Below are 13,211 nucleotides of genomic sequence, written 5' to 3'. Positions count from 1 at the left end.
GTGAGGGTGACAGCCTGCCCACCTCAGTCTTTGGCTTGAATGTAGCTTGGGTCTGGCACCTAGCAGAACATCACTGTGTCTACAGTGGGCCCAGTGGTGTGTCACAAGAGATGCCCTTGGCAGGCCCAGATCTAGTTCCTTAGGGGATGCCTCACTACTGCTCACCACCTCAGGCTGTATCATTCTCCAGATGGAATGTGTCATTTAAAGATTAAAATCCTGACTGCTGCCTTTTTTTTCTTTCTTTTTAAATTTTTTTAATTTATTTTTTTAATTCTTGAGTTATTTTTGAAAGAGCGAGACAGAGTGAGAGTAGGGGAGGAACAGAGAGAGAGGAAGATACAGAATCCGAAGCGGGATCCAGGCTCTGAGCTGTCAGCACAGAGCCCAACGTGGGGCTTGAACTTATGAACCATGAAATCATGACCTGAGCTGAAGTCAGACACTTAACCAACTGAGCCACCCAGGTGCCCCCTGACTGCTGCCTCTTCAAAGCATTTTTGCCTTTGTGTCTCATTTGACCCTTAGCCAGTCTTTGTGTCACTTAAATTTTACTTAGTACCTTGTGGTCTACAAAGCCTTCACACACACACTTTCTTAATCAAGATTTGCAACAAACCTCTAAGGTGGGGCTGTCTCCCCAGCTTAATGACAGAGGACATGGGTTTAGAGTCCAGCCTTCCCACAGTGAAAAAGCTGGTTGGTGGTAGTGTTGGAGATGGGATGCTGTGTTCCATTCACTCTGCTTGAGGCCCCATGGCCTGAAGGGGCCATGTCTGCCCCTGGAGGGATGGATGCAAGCTTTATATCTGAATAAATTTGGTGTGTGTGTGTGTGTGTGTGTGTGTGTACATATATACATACACGCACACACTTAAATATTTAGTTCAAATATTACATGCAGGAAATTAAGTTAAACAATTTACTTAAGGAAAAATCTTTGGACACCAGTACAAGGTCACAATAGAAGTCATGACCTCAGTGTGCCTGCCATTTGGGAAGCACTGCAGTATCTGTGCTAACTTTGCTAGATGACCAGAGTGGAAAGCAGAGTCCTGTTGTCTGCCCCAGCCTTGCTGTTTGTCCACAGAGATGGGGAATAATGACTCCCTGTGGCTGAGGTAGGCTTTGTTGGGAGGAGCAAATGACAGAGCAGAATAAACACAATTCAGACCATTTTGAACACTCTATCGCTGTAGGATAGTAGACTGGGGGTAAGGGATGGGGAGGAAAGGCCACATCCAGCTGTGGGGTGCCAGAGTTTGTGATCCTAAGACCTAATAGCTGAATTAAAACCCAAAACAGACCAAGAGCCCAAAGGCTCTGATTCTTTTTTTTTTTTTTTTAATTTTTTAATGTTTATTTATTTTTGAGAGAGAGAGACAGATTGTGAATGGAGGAGGAGCAGAGAGAGAGGGAGACACAGAATCTGAAACAGGCTCCAGGTTCTGAGCTGTCAGCACAGAGCCCGACGTGGGGCTTGAACCCACGAACCATAAGATCATGACCTGAGCCGAAGTCATGGGCCACCCAGGTGCCCAAGGGATCTGAGTCTTCATCAGTTGTGTTTCAGTGACATTTCTCTGCTCCTTATTTGTAGCCAATAAGTATACTGATGCATCTGACACTGTTAGCTGAGCAGTGCTGGGAGAGCTCTGGCCCAGTGCAGGGTGTCTCTGAACTGACCCAAGACGTTAGTTGTCTTCATATATCAGTGCCTACTTCCTTCCTGCACAGTATTCTAAAAAAAAAAAAAAAAAAAAAAGATGTTCACACCTGCATCTGGCCCCTTTAAGAGCCTAGTCCTCACTGAACCCTAGTGATGGGCCTGGATAATAGTCCTGGAAGTGTTAGGTGGTACCTCTCTGGGGCTGGCTTAATTCTCCAGATGAGAAGATTCCATCTGGTGGAGGCCTCCCACCCTGGCTCTCTTGTCAGCACTCTGGCCTCCAGTGAAGGAGACAGGGCCTGAAGCCGCCTGGCAAGGGGGTTTGAAGTGGCTTGGAAGATGTATCTGCTACATGCTAGCTTCCAGTTTATAGTTTTTCTACAAATTTCTTCTAGTGGGAGATAGGAGCAGTTCTAGAAGTAAAGTTTGAAGGCAAATTTTTCCTGATCTATTACTTAACTGCCAAGAATGTTTAAAAAAAAAATGTGAAAGCACAAGTAGAGATTTTAATTAGTTTTCATTGTCACTGCTCTTGGTGATGGTAATTTTACATATGATATATGACAGGGAGATATCTTATGGGGGCCTTTGTTCTCAGTGTGTTCTCTACATTTCAGAACTTAGCTGCAAATTTTGGAGAAAAATAATGGCAAAAGTACCATATGACGTTTTCCTTATTATTACATAGGTGCCCAACTGGTTAGCATTCTCTTTCTAAACAGAAGCGCAACCAACTTAGAAATCTTTCTGGAAAAAGGCCACAGAAGAAGGGAAGATGTTGCTGGCAACGTTGTTGAGTAGTCTCTCGACTACAGAGCTTAGAGTGAGGTCATCTGGGGCAGCCTGCTGAAAGGCGAGAAACATGGCCCTGGTGTCAGGTGTTTGCTTACAGACCTGAATTGCTTGGCCTCTTCAGTTATCAAGTGGTGTTAGCTCCTTTTGTGGTTGTTGATGTTGTTGGGTTTTATTTTATTTTCAGAACTGAATAGTGCTTCCTTCGAGCTAGTGAGTGTGTCCTGGCTTTAGGTTTAATTGTTGTGATGACAGAGTGACCTTTGGAACCCCTTGGAGACCTGCCAGGACAGGAGAGTTGGTTTTCAAGTGTTGGTTGTAGATGTTGTCCATCTGTTCTGTGCAGGTGCCATCTTGGCCCAGCCTTACCAGGCCTGCCCTGGTTTGTACAAAGTAAGCAAGAGGTTTGTTTTCAGAAGCCCAGGAGAGTTCAAGAAAGTAGTGAGACTCTTCCAGTTTATTTGAACAATTAGAATTCTAGTGAGTTCTTCAGCCTAGTAGCTGAAGCCCAGTGCTGTGGTCTAGTATCAGTGGCTCCCTGGAATTGACCCAGTCCTGGCTCTCCAGTCTGTTCTCTCTGTCCCTTAGCATGCTGGGCCTCCCTGATCCCTGAATTAATTTGTCCTTGAGTGTGCTTGTGCCTTTTAAAGTCAGATCTGTCCACACTGTGTCTGGATCACCTCTCTGTGTCTGACTTACCTCTCTCACAGCCTAGGGCATGCGTTTCATTTTGTCTTACCTGAATGTCTTACTCCTTTGTTACACTGTTGGCTCTTTGCAGTAAGGGTCACTTTGGACTCACCCGTGTGTCCCCTCTAAGTGCGTGGCTTTGCACCTGTTGAATGAATGAATGAACGAACAACTGCAGTTCCAGATTGCAGGCTCCCACAATCTCCTGTCAGAGGGTGTTGCAGACCATTGGAGGGCCAGGCTTGCCAGCTGAGCACAGAAACACCTCTGTCCTCTCCCCCGCTGTTTTCTTCGCTGGTGGTTGGGAAGACGTGCCATGGCAGGTGTTGCTGTTTAGCATGAGGACCCTGAGTGTCCATAGTCTCCTTTCCCTGCCCAGCAGAGCTCACTCAACCTGCTTTGAACACTGCCTGAAGAAATGCCTGGGTCCTAGAGTCACCGTTTGTGGTTCTGTTTTTAAAATTGCTTTTCTTGGGTTTTCATCATTCCTGCCACTCTCAGCTTTGCAGTAAGAGCTGTGACCCAGCTGCCATGGGAGGGTTCTCTTTGGCCTGTTCAGCCAGACACTCCAGACCACACTTTTAGGGGCTACGTGTGAAGAGGAAACTGATTAGTGGAGGAACCCTGGAACCCTGCTCCACCTCTGCTGACTGGTAGGCAATACTGGGGAGAGATTCCGACTTCTCCAGCTTTGGTGATGCCCTCTCCTCCTTGTACAGACACGTGGGAGAAATATGTGAAAGAAAGGTCTGTCTCTCTCTTTCTTTTTTTTTTTTTTTTAAGTTTTGTATATTTTGAGAGAGAGAGAGAGAGAGAGAGAGAGAGAGAGAGAGAGAGAGAATTAATCCCAAGCAGGCTCCACACTGCGATCGCAGAGCTTAACACAGGGCTTGAACCCATGAACCATGAGATCATGACCTGAGCTGAAATCAAGAGTTGGATGCTTAACTGAGCTGCCCAGGTGCCTTGAAAAGTCTCTCTTTCGTGACAGACTGACTTCCAACTGGTTGGTTAGAGAGCTCGTTTCCCTGTCTCAATCCTATCATATCACATCCTCAGAGAAACACACACACACATTCTCTCAAAAAACAAAAAAAAAATCCCCACAACAACCAAGAAAACCCAAAACAACCAAATAACTCAAGTGGGTAGCTAAAGCTATGAAATCTTCTCTCCAGAGAAGTCTCATATAAAAATCAGGACTGCTTGCTTTTTATTTTTATGTAAAAATATGGAGCACGGAAGTCTTTTCAGAGTCTTTTCTATGTGTTCCACCCAACATGATTGGTTAAAACAGTATTCCTCTTCTGTAGCTAAAGTAAGCTGATAATATACCACTTTGCCAGAGATTTATATATGGTAAGGCTTACAGAATGTGTGACCCACTTTATTTCCAAGACTGAGACCTCTCTCAATAATTTTGGTTTGTTGGTGCAGAAGCTAAAACCAGCTTCATCGGTGCTGCCCACTTGGAGGCCTTGGGCATCCTCAGTCTCCTGGCTTATTGCCATGTTCCAGAAATAACTTTGTCTTCCCAGAATTTCATTGATCTGTGGTCGTTGCTTCATATTTATAGCCCTTTATGGAATTTTATGGCTGCTCTGAAAACTTTACATTCTCTTGTGAAGCCCAACCTTACACTTCTGAATTAGAAAACATGCTTTCTTAGTGATTATGAAAATAAACTGAATCCACCCAACTCCAGTCATCTGAGACACATTGGAACTTTCAAATTATTGTCAATCCTGCTCTGTCAGTGGTCGAGAAGGAAATAGTGTATTTGGAGTGAGCCTGTAAGTAAGCGCCTCGTTAGGCCCCATGTACCATGCTGCTGGAGGTGCTGGAGTGAGGCTGGTGAGGGGTTCAGCAGGAGCAAGATGGGGGCACTGGGGTGCTGCAGGTGGGGCTGGATTGGAAACTGCATGTTGTGGTGCAGGTGCACAGATACCAGAATTTGAAGTAAACCTGAGGCCATCTTATTTGGATTAACCCCATAGGTTGGATCTTCCTCTGTTTTCCCAAAACTCCATTAGCGTTAGCAAGGAGTTTTGAAAGTTGCCTGGATATTTGGTTCTCGTTAAACAGAACCAAAGCCTGGCTTCATGGTTGCTCACTGACCTGGCATAAATCAGATCATAGAGCTTCTTGTTCTGAAAAGGCCCAGGCAACATCAGGCCTGGATTTCACTAACCCCTCTGGGAGCTGGTATGTGTGCCCAGCTTCCCTTCCAAGGGTACACTTTGCTTGTTAGGTTTGCCAAAATAACCGGCAACTCTTTGAGACTGTAGTATCTTCCAAGGAGGCTAACCTTGTTCAAGGCCTGCGTTTCCCCACGTTCAGCCTGCCATTTGTATGTCTCCAGCCACTGTCTGGGTGGTGAGCTGATTCACTTTCCCTGCACTGCTTCCGTTGACAAGCCTCACAGAAGGTGTGGGAGTTTTTGTAAGGAGAGGAAGGATGTGTGTTTTATTCTTGAATCGTGGAGTGTGTGTCACCAGTGTGAGCTGGGGACAGCACAGCGACTATTTGCCAAAGCACCTTGACGTATTCTTCACTTGCTCAACCAGGATATTCTACGGTGAATAAATAAAACCTGTTGGGAACGGTAAAGAGGAGGAAATGGCAATAAAGCCACAGTAGTCCTACAAAAAGAGCAGAGGAACCCCTGCTAATCAGGTTAACGTGTCACTACAGAAACTAGGTCTTGAGTCGTGACTTGCTGGTTCGGGGGTTCCCATTCTACTTTTCTTCTGAAACATACTTCTGTGCAATATTTATATAAGTCCTTTCTCCACCATCAAGATACAGAGCATTACATATGTATATTTTTTTTACTTTAGTATTTGTTGGTATTGTTGGCTAGGTTTTGTCTTTTTACCCTGTTCACAAAGCTTTGTGTTTTTTAATTTTAATCCCTCCCCCCGAGATTTATATTTTTAAAAATTTATTTTGAAATATTTTGACAAAATATTGACACTATTTTTCTCCCAAGGAGCTTAATTTCAGCTTCGAAAAGGAAATCAAACATGAATGATGCAAAAAAAGAAGTTACCCACATCCTGAAGTTCTCTCTTTTGCCTTCTCTAGGAAGGTCCATTTCCTCTCTTGTCTGTTGTGTTGCTTAACATGAAGGCTGGAGGAGAGACTGTGACCAGAGGGCCTTGTAAAGACTGTGGGTGGGGACGGAAAGGGAAAGATTGGCTAGCATGTCTTGGATCTGAAGTGTTTTCTTCCAGGGTCCTGGGTCCTGAAAAGGGATGGAGGGAAGAAAGTAATGTTCTAGGAAACATTATAAAATAATATATGTGTGAAAGTGCTTAAAAATGAGGAACTTGCCAAGGGAAAAGACTGTGCCTTTTACCTGCATCTGGTTGGAGTTTGAATTAGTGTGCCCTGCGTGCTGTTTCAAGTGTTGGAAAGAATGCAGGAGGAGCAAGGGCTGACTTTAGTCCTGACTTTGCTCTGGGGCTCATGACCTTGAAGAAGCCCCGCTCAGTCAGTCATCTGCCGGCTCCCATCTTTCAGACAGCCCCCTTGGCAGTGAGGTGTGAGGACTGCGGGAACCAGGGGGCATGGGGGAACTTGGTAGTGGAATTGTTGCTCTTGCTCACACCTCTGCCTGTGAGCTTTTCTACCTGAATCTCTGGACAAGGTGTTTCTTTCCTTGGATGCCAGATGAGGCAGGTGAGCAGCCAGAAGGCATCTTGGACTGAGCAGTTTCTTGGTCTCCTCTCGTGACCTTCTCCCACATGATGAGAAACTCCAGTAGGCAGCAGATACTGACTAAGTCCTGGAGGAGCATAACGCTGTGAACCGACTGAAGGGAGGGAAGACAGACGGTGCTCTCTCTTCACACAGGGAAGTGTTGCAGCCACCATCTTGTTGGCCACCTTCCGTGGCCCATAGCGGGAGCTCTCCACTGTGGAGACTCAAAGAAGGTGACCAGCTTCTTCAGTCTTGCATTTTTACACAGCGAGCCATCAAGCTGTGTTTTGTACTTGTTTTTCCCCGTAACTCTCTTGATGTCATGCACAAGAGCAAAACAACAAGTCCTGCTGTCCAGGACCCAGAGAGTCCTTGCTCACAGTCCAGGGAAGTGTCACCACATCTCCGCTCCTCTGCCCTGCTCTGCAACTCATGTTTCTGGAGAGCAGTGTCTGTTATTATGACCACATGGCTGCTGGGTGGACTGAGTGGCCTTTGAGGGCATTTCTGACTCAGTCCAGGCAAGGGTGGAGTGGAGAGTGTGGCAAGAGAGGCCTTCTGGAGTCAGTCAGGGTTATGTTTGTGTAATGGTTTCTGTGCATTGTCCCCATCTGCCACGTTACATTAATATAAATGTGAGTTCATTTTTGTGGAGGTCTTGCTGTAGATAATTTATAGATCTCTTTTGGTTTTATAGTAGTTGAAGAGCTCTAAGAAGAAAGTTTATACCCAATTTTATGTTTATGTTCTCTATTTTAAACAATATAAAAAAATATTTACTTAACAGTGGGAGTTCTTTGGGGGCGCCTAGGTGGCTCAGTAGGTTAAGCGTCCTACTTTGGCTCAGGTCATGATCTCACTGTTCATGAGTTCCAGCCCCATGTCGGGCTGTATGCTGACAGCTCAGAGCCTGGAGCCTGCTTCGGATTCTGTGTCTTCCTCTCTCTCTTCGCCTCCTCCTGCTCAGGCTCTGTCTCTTTCTGTCTTTCAAAAATAAAAATGTTAAAAAAAAAAACAGCAACAACAACAACAAAAAAAACAGTGGGAGTTCTTTGACTTTTTTTTTTAATGTTTATTTTTGAGAGAGAGAGAGGGAGTGTGTGAGCAGGGGAGGAACAGAGAGAGAGGGAGTCACAGAATTCGAAGCAGCCTCCAGGCTCTGAGCTGTCAGCACAGAGCCTGACATGGGGCTCAGACTCACGAACCGTGAGATCATGACCTGAGCTGAAGTCAGACGCTCAACCAACTGAGCCACCCACGTGCCCCTTTGACTTTTTAAAGGTTGAGGAACACTTGCTATAGGGCCTCTCCATTTGGTTCCTAAAAGTTGTGATGAGTTGTAAGGGTTCTCTCTATCCTCCCCCAAGCCCCTTTGTGGGGTTCTCTCCCGCCAAACTTACTGGGTCTCATAGGAGCACTCATGCTACATTGTGACCCCAGCCTCCAGCCCAGGGATACCTGGACAAGCTAGATCCTTGGATTGCCTTCCCCAGAGTGAGCCGGAGTGGAGACTGGGAGAGAGTGCATGCATTTGACCCCTTCAGTGGCTAGAGTTGAGTTGGGGGGCTGTCAGCTGCCTTGACACCACCATGAGCATAGGTTCATTTGCAGGGAGGAGGAGAATGGCATGGGTTAGCAGAGGAGAGCCGAGAAGAGTTGTCTGTGCTGCTGACATTGGGGTCTTTGGGCCAGCTCAGCCATATTTCCGTTCAAGTTTTATAAGTCAACCCTGAACCTTTATGACAAATGCCTCTCTGCTTGAACTCATCTGAATTGGGTTTTCCAGGCTGCAGTACAAGCGTCCCGGCTGGTAAGTATGGTGTTTTGGCCATGATAGCAGGAGTACCCAGAACCTTCCTTCCCCATGATAGCCTCTTCACTGAACCCCAAGGACTGGGGGGATGGAATGGAAACACTGTCAGGGCAAGGGAAAGGGAGTTGCTGTAGCTGGGGTGTAAGCCACCGCCCCTGGGAAGGCATGCCCTCTTTGCTCTGTGATACTGAGGAGCCTTGAGCAGCGTGATCACACTCACTCCCACATCCCCTTGGCTGAAAGGACCAACCCCCTCCCAGGAGAGAGGGGAGAGAAGCAGAGTCTGGGGGTGGCATCTGCCCTGTTGGCTGAAAGAAGTCAGGGCCCAGCTTCCAGGTGGCCAGCTCTGGTTGGGGGAGGGGTGGAAGTAGGCACCAGGCCAGACCTTACAGCCTTGGGTTTGGGTAGAAAAAGAAAAGGGAAGAGAAAGAACAGTCTCAGGCAGTGAATGGGGCACACCCAGCGCTCGAGGAGCCAGAGAGTTCTCTTTTAGCTGCATCTTCTGGAACCAGGCTCTGAGTAAGCGCCTTGGGGGCAGGGGCATCTGGGTCTGAGGTGATACCTGCCTTCATTGGCTGATAGGTCCTTTATGGAGCCTCACGTGGAGATAAGCTGACCCACAGCTCACAGGGAAGCTGTTGCCCTCATCTCTTTGGCTGTTGGTCCTCCGGGAACTGCATGTCTACACTGACAGTGATTGTTGATAGATACTGGATCCAGTCCTTTTACGCACCTATTTGGAAATTTCTCTGGCACTCCTGAGAGGCCTTCCTGGCCAACATATAGGCGAACTTTCAGTTAATTATGTGAGGGCTTCGAGTGGCCGAGTTGACAATGGAGCAAGACATGAGACTTGTCAACACCATGGACATTTCTAGGAGAGAGAAGAAGGCACTGACACTGGCGTGCATTGTCTCCGGTAGTAAAGAGGCAGCTCTTAACAATGGACTACAATGCTTTGCTTAGTGCAGTGCGCCCACTATCTTTGCTTGTGCTACTCTGGTAAGCCTCCGTGGCAGTCAAGTGACACGTGAAGGCTGGTGCTTGGGAGTGAGAGGATTCAATCAACACTGGGTTGATTCTCACTGAGAAAGAGCCTCCGTGCTTCTAGCACATGAGGCACCCCTGCCAGGAAAGGGAGGGGTGGGGAGCAGCAGGCCAGCCCTTCACACAAAGGAAGGTCTGGGAAGAGGTTTCACCGGCACCATTGTGGCCCTCAGATTGTCCCCCATTCATGTTTTTGTTGCAATTCCTGTCGTGCATTTGCTGACCAAGTCCATGTGTTCATGTTTGTATCCCTAAGGCCTAGTCCGTGAGAGACCCTCACTGTTGTTGAAGAGATTGTCAGTTTATAGAGAAGAAACAGCATGAGATGTAGAAGCAAAGAAAATAGATGCTTAAGAAAAGGGGCTTAAGAAGTGTGGGGTGTGGAGGGTTCGGTACAGCAGAGACAGCCAGCGGCACCCCCCCCCCCCCATCCCACCGCTGCTGCTGCCGCTGCCCCCACCCAGCACTTGGCTATTGTTAACATGTCTCTCTCATCTCCCTGATGTGAGCCCCCAGACCCAGGGTTTGCACCTGTGTTGCTCAGCACACGCACTTCTAAACACTTTTGCAGGGTGATTTATTTTCAGGCTAGTTCTTACGGAAAATCCCCCAAAGGTCATGGCTTATAGATGAGCCACAAGTCAGTTTTAAACCAGGCTGTCCCAAAGACCTCCTGGAGAGGCTCGTTTTTAGGAAGGACATACCAGGGGTGAGGGAACTGCCCTCCAATGTCTTCCATGGAAGCGCAGCCTCAAGGAGGGTGGGCAGCCAGGGAGGTCTCAACAGCAAGGAAGCCAGGTGGGAGCCAGATGAAGATGCTGGTGGAGGGGTTCACAGCCTCGCCAGTGCTGTCTAAAGACAGACTGGGGGCTTCAGAATAACTGTCAGAGAAGCCAGGGCAGTGGGGCAGGGGTGCTGAGGCAGGCAGAAGTCTGGATAGAGCGGGAGGATCACCCATGCATTGGGTGTGGGCTGTGAGAGCGTTGTTCAGGAGTCTGCACTGACTTTGTTTCTTGGCTGGAGCAAGTGGAGAGATGGAGCTGCCATTGACTGAGGTGGGAAAACTGGAGGGCTGGAGGGGAGCTGGAACAGTCTGGGCTTGTCCTGCTCCTGGGCTCTAGCCCCTGCTGTTGTTTAGGGGAATATGCATGGTGACTGACTCTTCCTGTTGGAGTCGGAGATGTGCTTTTGAATCTGGGTTAAGGCATTGTGTTATATCAGCTACCATATTCATTAAGTGGATGAGGCAGGCTAGTTAATTAGCTGGGGTGAACCCATGGCCACTGCTGCCTGTTCAGTGTCACCAGCAGAGAACAGGGATTGGGGAAGTGGGAAGCTGCAGATAAAAGATTGCGGAGCGCAGGCCCAGTGGGGCCCTGAGTGGGGTTGTTTGTGTCTGCAGGTGAGAAGATACACCAGCTGCAGCGCAAACCTTCTTCTCTGTGCCTCACTTTCCGAGGCGTTTGTTGCCTGCATTTCATCGCTGGCTGCCCTGGACAGCTCTTGCAGCATACTCGCTGGTTTGGCGGTCTTCTTCATGTAGGAGGTGTACTCACAGGGAACCCCTCTCCTGGGTCCAAGGCCCTGTGTAGCGTGGGGAGTGAGAAGTAGGAGAGAGCTGGGTCCTTGGCCCAGAAGAGGAAGGAGGAAGCAGGGCTCCATAGTAGGAAGGCTGTGGTTGCTGCCTCTCAGAACAGGATCCTAATGGATGTCCAGCCTCGGGGGCACAGAGCAGCCACTTCTCTTCCCTGGGGGTCTGGGGTGGGCTCGGACCATGGATTCCTTACACCTGGCAGTCTCCTCATTTTACAAATGAAAAAACTGAGGCCCATAGAAGATGCCTTGTGCAGGTGACCTCGCTCCCAGTGGCTGACTGCCTACAGAATGGTACTCCATTCACCTGTCCCTCCCCAATAGCAACCTTTGGGCCTAAATGTTGGGTTTAGAAAACACAGTCACTATAAACTGAAGCACGGGCAGAGTGCCTTGGACCTGAGTGAAGAATTCTGGTTGAAGTTCAGACGGCTGGAGAGTTGGGTAAAAATGTTGGTAGACTTAGCTGGAGGGAAGGAAAGGCCTTCCAGGCTCATAGATGGCCCCAGTAAAACTGCAGCTCAGGACTAGACACATGAGAGGTTAGGTAGAGCCAAGGAGAGAAACTCTTCTATCTGATTCGAGTCTCTGCACAGGCTCTGTGTGGGTATTTTACATGTCTCTCTGTATGTGCTTGCTCCTCAGTGTGTCCTGGTGAGGTGGGTGTTGTTACTGCTGTTTTACAGATTGTGAAACTGAGGCTTAGGGAAGCTCAGTAGCTCTTGCCCAGCCCCCTGGAGAGGAGTGATCCTAATTGATCAAGTGCCCAGCCTCTTGCACCCAGCTCAGGGCCTCTGCAGTTTGATCCAAGGGTCTAGGACACCGGAGGGAAGGTGTTGAGAGCCCTCTGTGGACCAGGGTGTCCGGGGCCTGCTGGGCTTGGGGCCAGGGCACAGGAGGGAAGAGACTAAGGCTCCCTGCCCTCTACCCTTGTCTTTGTGCCTGGGGTGTCTGGCATTTCCTGCCCTGTTAATACCTGAGTCTTGGAGGCAGGCAGCATTCCTTGCTTTTTATGGTAAGGAGGCATATTTGACTTTGTTTAAAAGATTAAGATCTTTCCTAGGCAACTTGTTTGAAAGAGAAAAAGATGAAAGATCTGCTAGCTTCCATGATTCTCTTGCGTTTTAGGGTTGGGGGGGGGCACAGAGGGGGTGGAACATTCAGTGGGTTAAGAAGTCCCCTAAATGGGCAAATTAAAATCAAGGAACCCTTACTGCTAAGTTCCAGCTTGGCCTGCCCCTGCCTCCCAGACCCTGTCCCTCTGCTGTGCTTACAATGGCTCATCCCACCTGAACCCCCTACCTACAACCCCTACATCACCTGGTCTTTGTCTCCACCATTCAACACCCTCTTTTTTAGCCTTTCTAGGCAGCCTGCTCAAGTTTGTGTTATTTAAGTCTTTAGTACATCTCCCTACCCCAGTGGCCCATTCCTCGGTTGACAACCATTCTGTAATTTTCTGTGCACCGAAACTTGATTCATTGCACTTAAATTTCTGGGATGTCATATAGAGGCACACATTCATTCATTCATTCATTCCAAGTATAAGCCAGAGGAATTTTCTGCTTCCATTGGCTGCTGTTCTGGAAGCCAGGCCTTCCTGGTCCTTGCTCATATGCCGAATCTTCCCTTGCTGGTGACTGACCTGGTTGGAAACCTGGAGACAGAATATGAGCTGTTTTGACACTAGGTGCACTGAGCCTCACACACCAGTGCTGCCTTTTCCCGGGAGGGGGGCCTCCAAGTCGCTGGTCACCCTTGCCCTTGTCTGTTCTGGAGACACTGCTCCTATTCCTTTGTGTTGGCCTTGCCCATGCCTGTTACCATAGCCACCATGGCTCTGGCCCATTCAGTTTTTGTCATGGGCATCTGCACCCCACCTACCCTGTGCCCACCTGAGGT

General features: G+C 48.2%; 1 protein-coding gene across 8 annotated transcripts in view; it reads left to right on the top strand.

Annotated features, from left to right (window-relative positions):
• Positions 1-13,211, top strand: part of INPP4A (inositol polyphosphate-4-phosphatase type I A) — a 135,137-nt gene that overhangs the window by 54,924 nt on the left and 67,002 nt on the right. The gene's annotated exons all lie outside the window — the stretch shown is intronic.

The sequence above is a fragment of the Panthera uncia genome (genome assembly GCF_023721935.1).
Source record: "Panthera uncia isolate 11264 chromosome A3 unlocalized genomic scaffold, Puncia_PCG_1.0 HiC_scaffold_11, whole genome shotgun sequence".
NCBI classification, from domain to species: Eukaryota; Metazoa; Chordata; class Mammalia; order Carnivora; family Felidae; genus Panthera; species Panthera uncia.
This window is presented reverse-complemented; position numbering and strand designations above follow the sequence as displayed.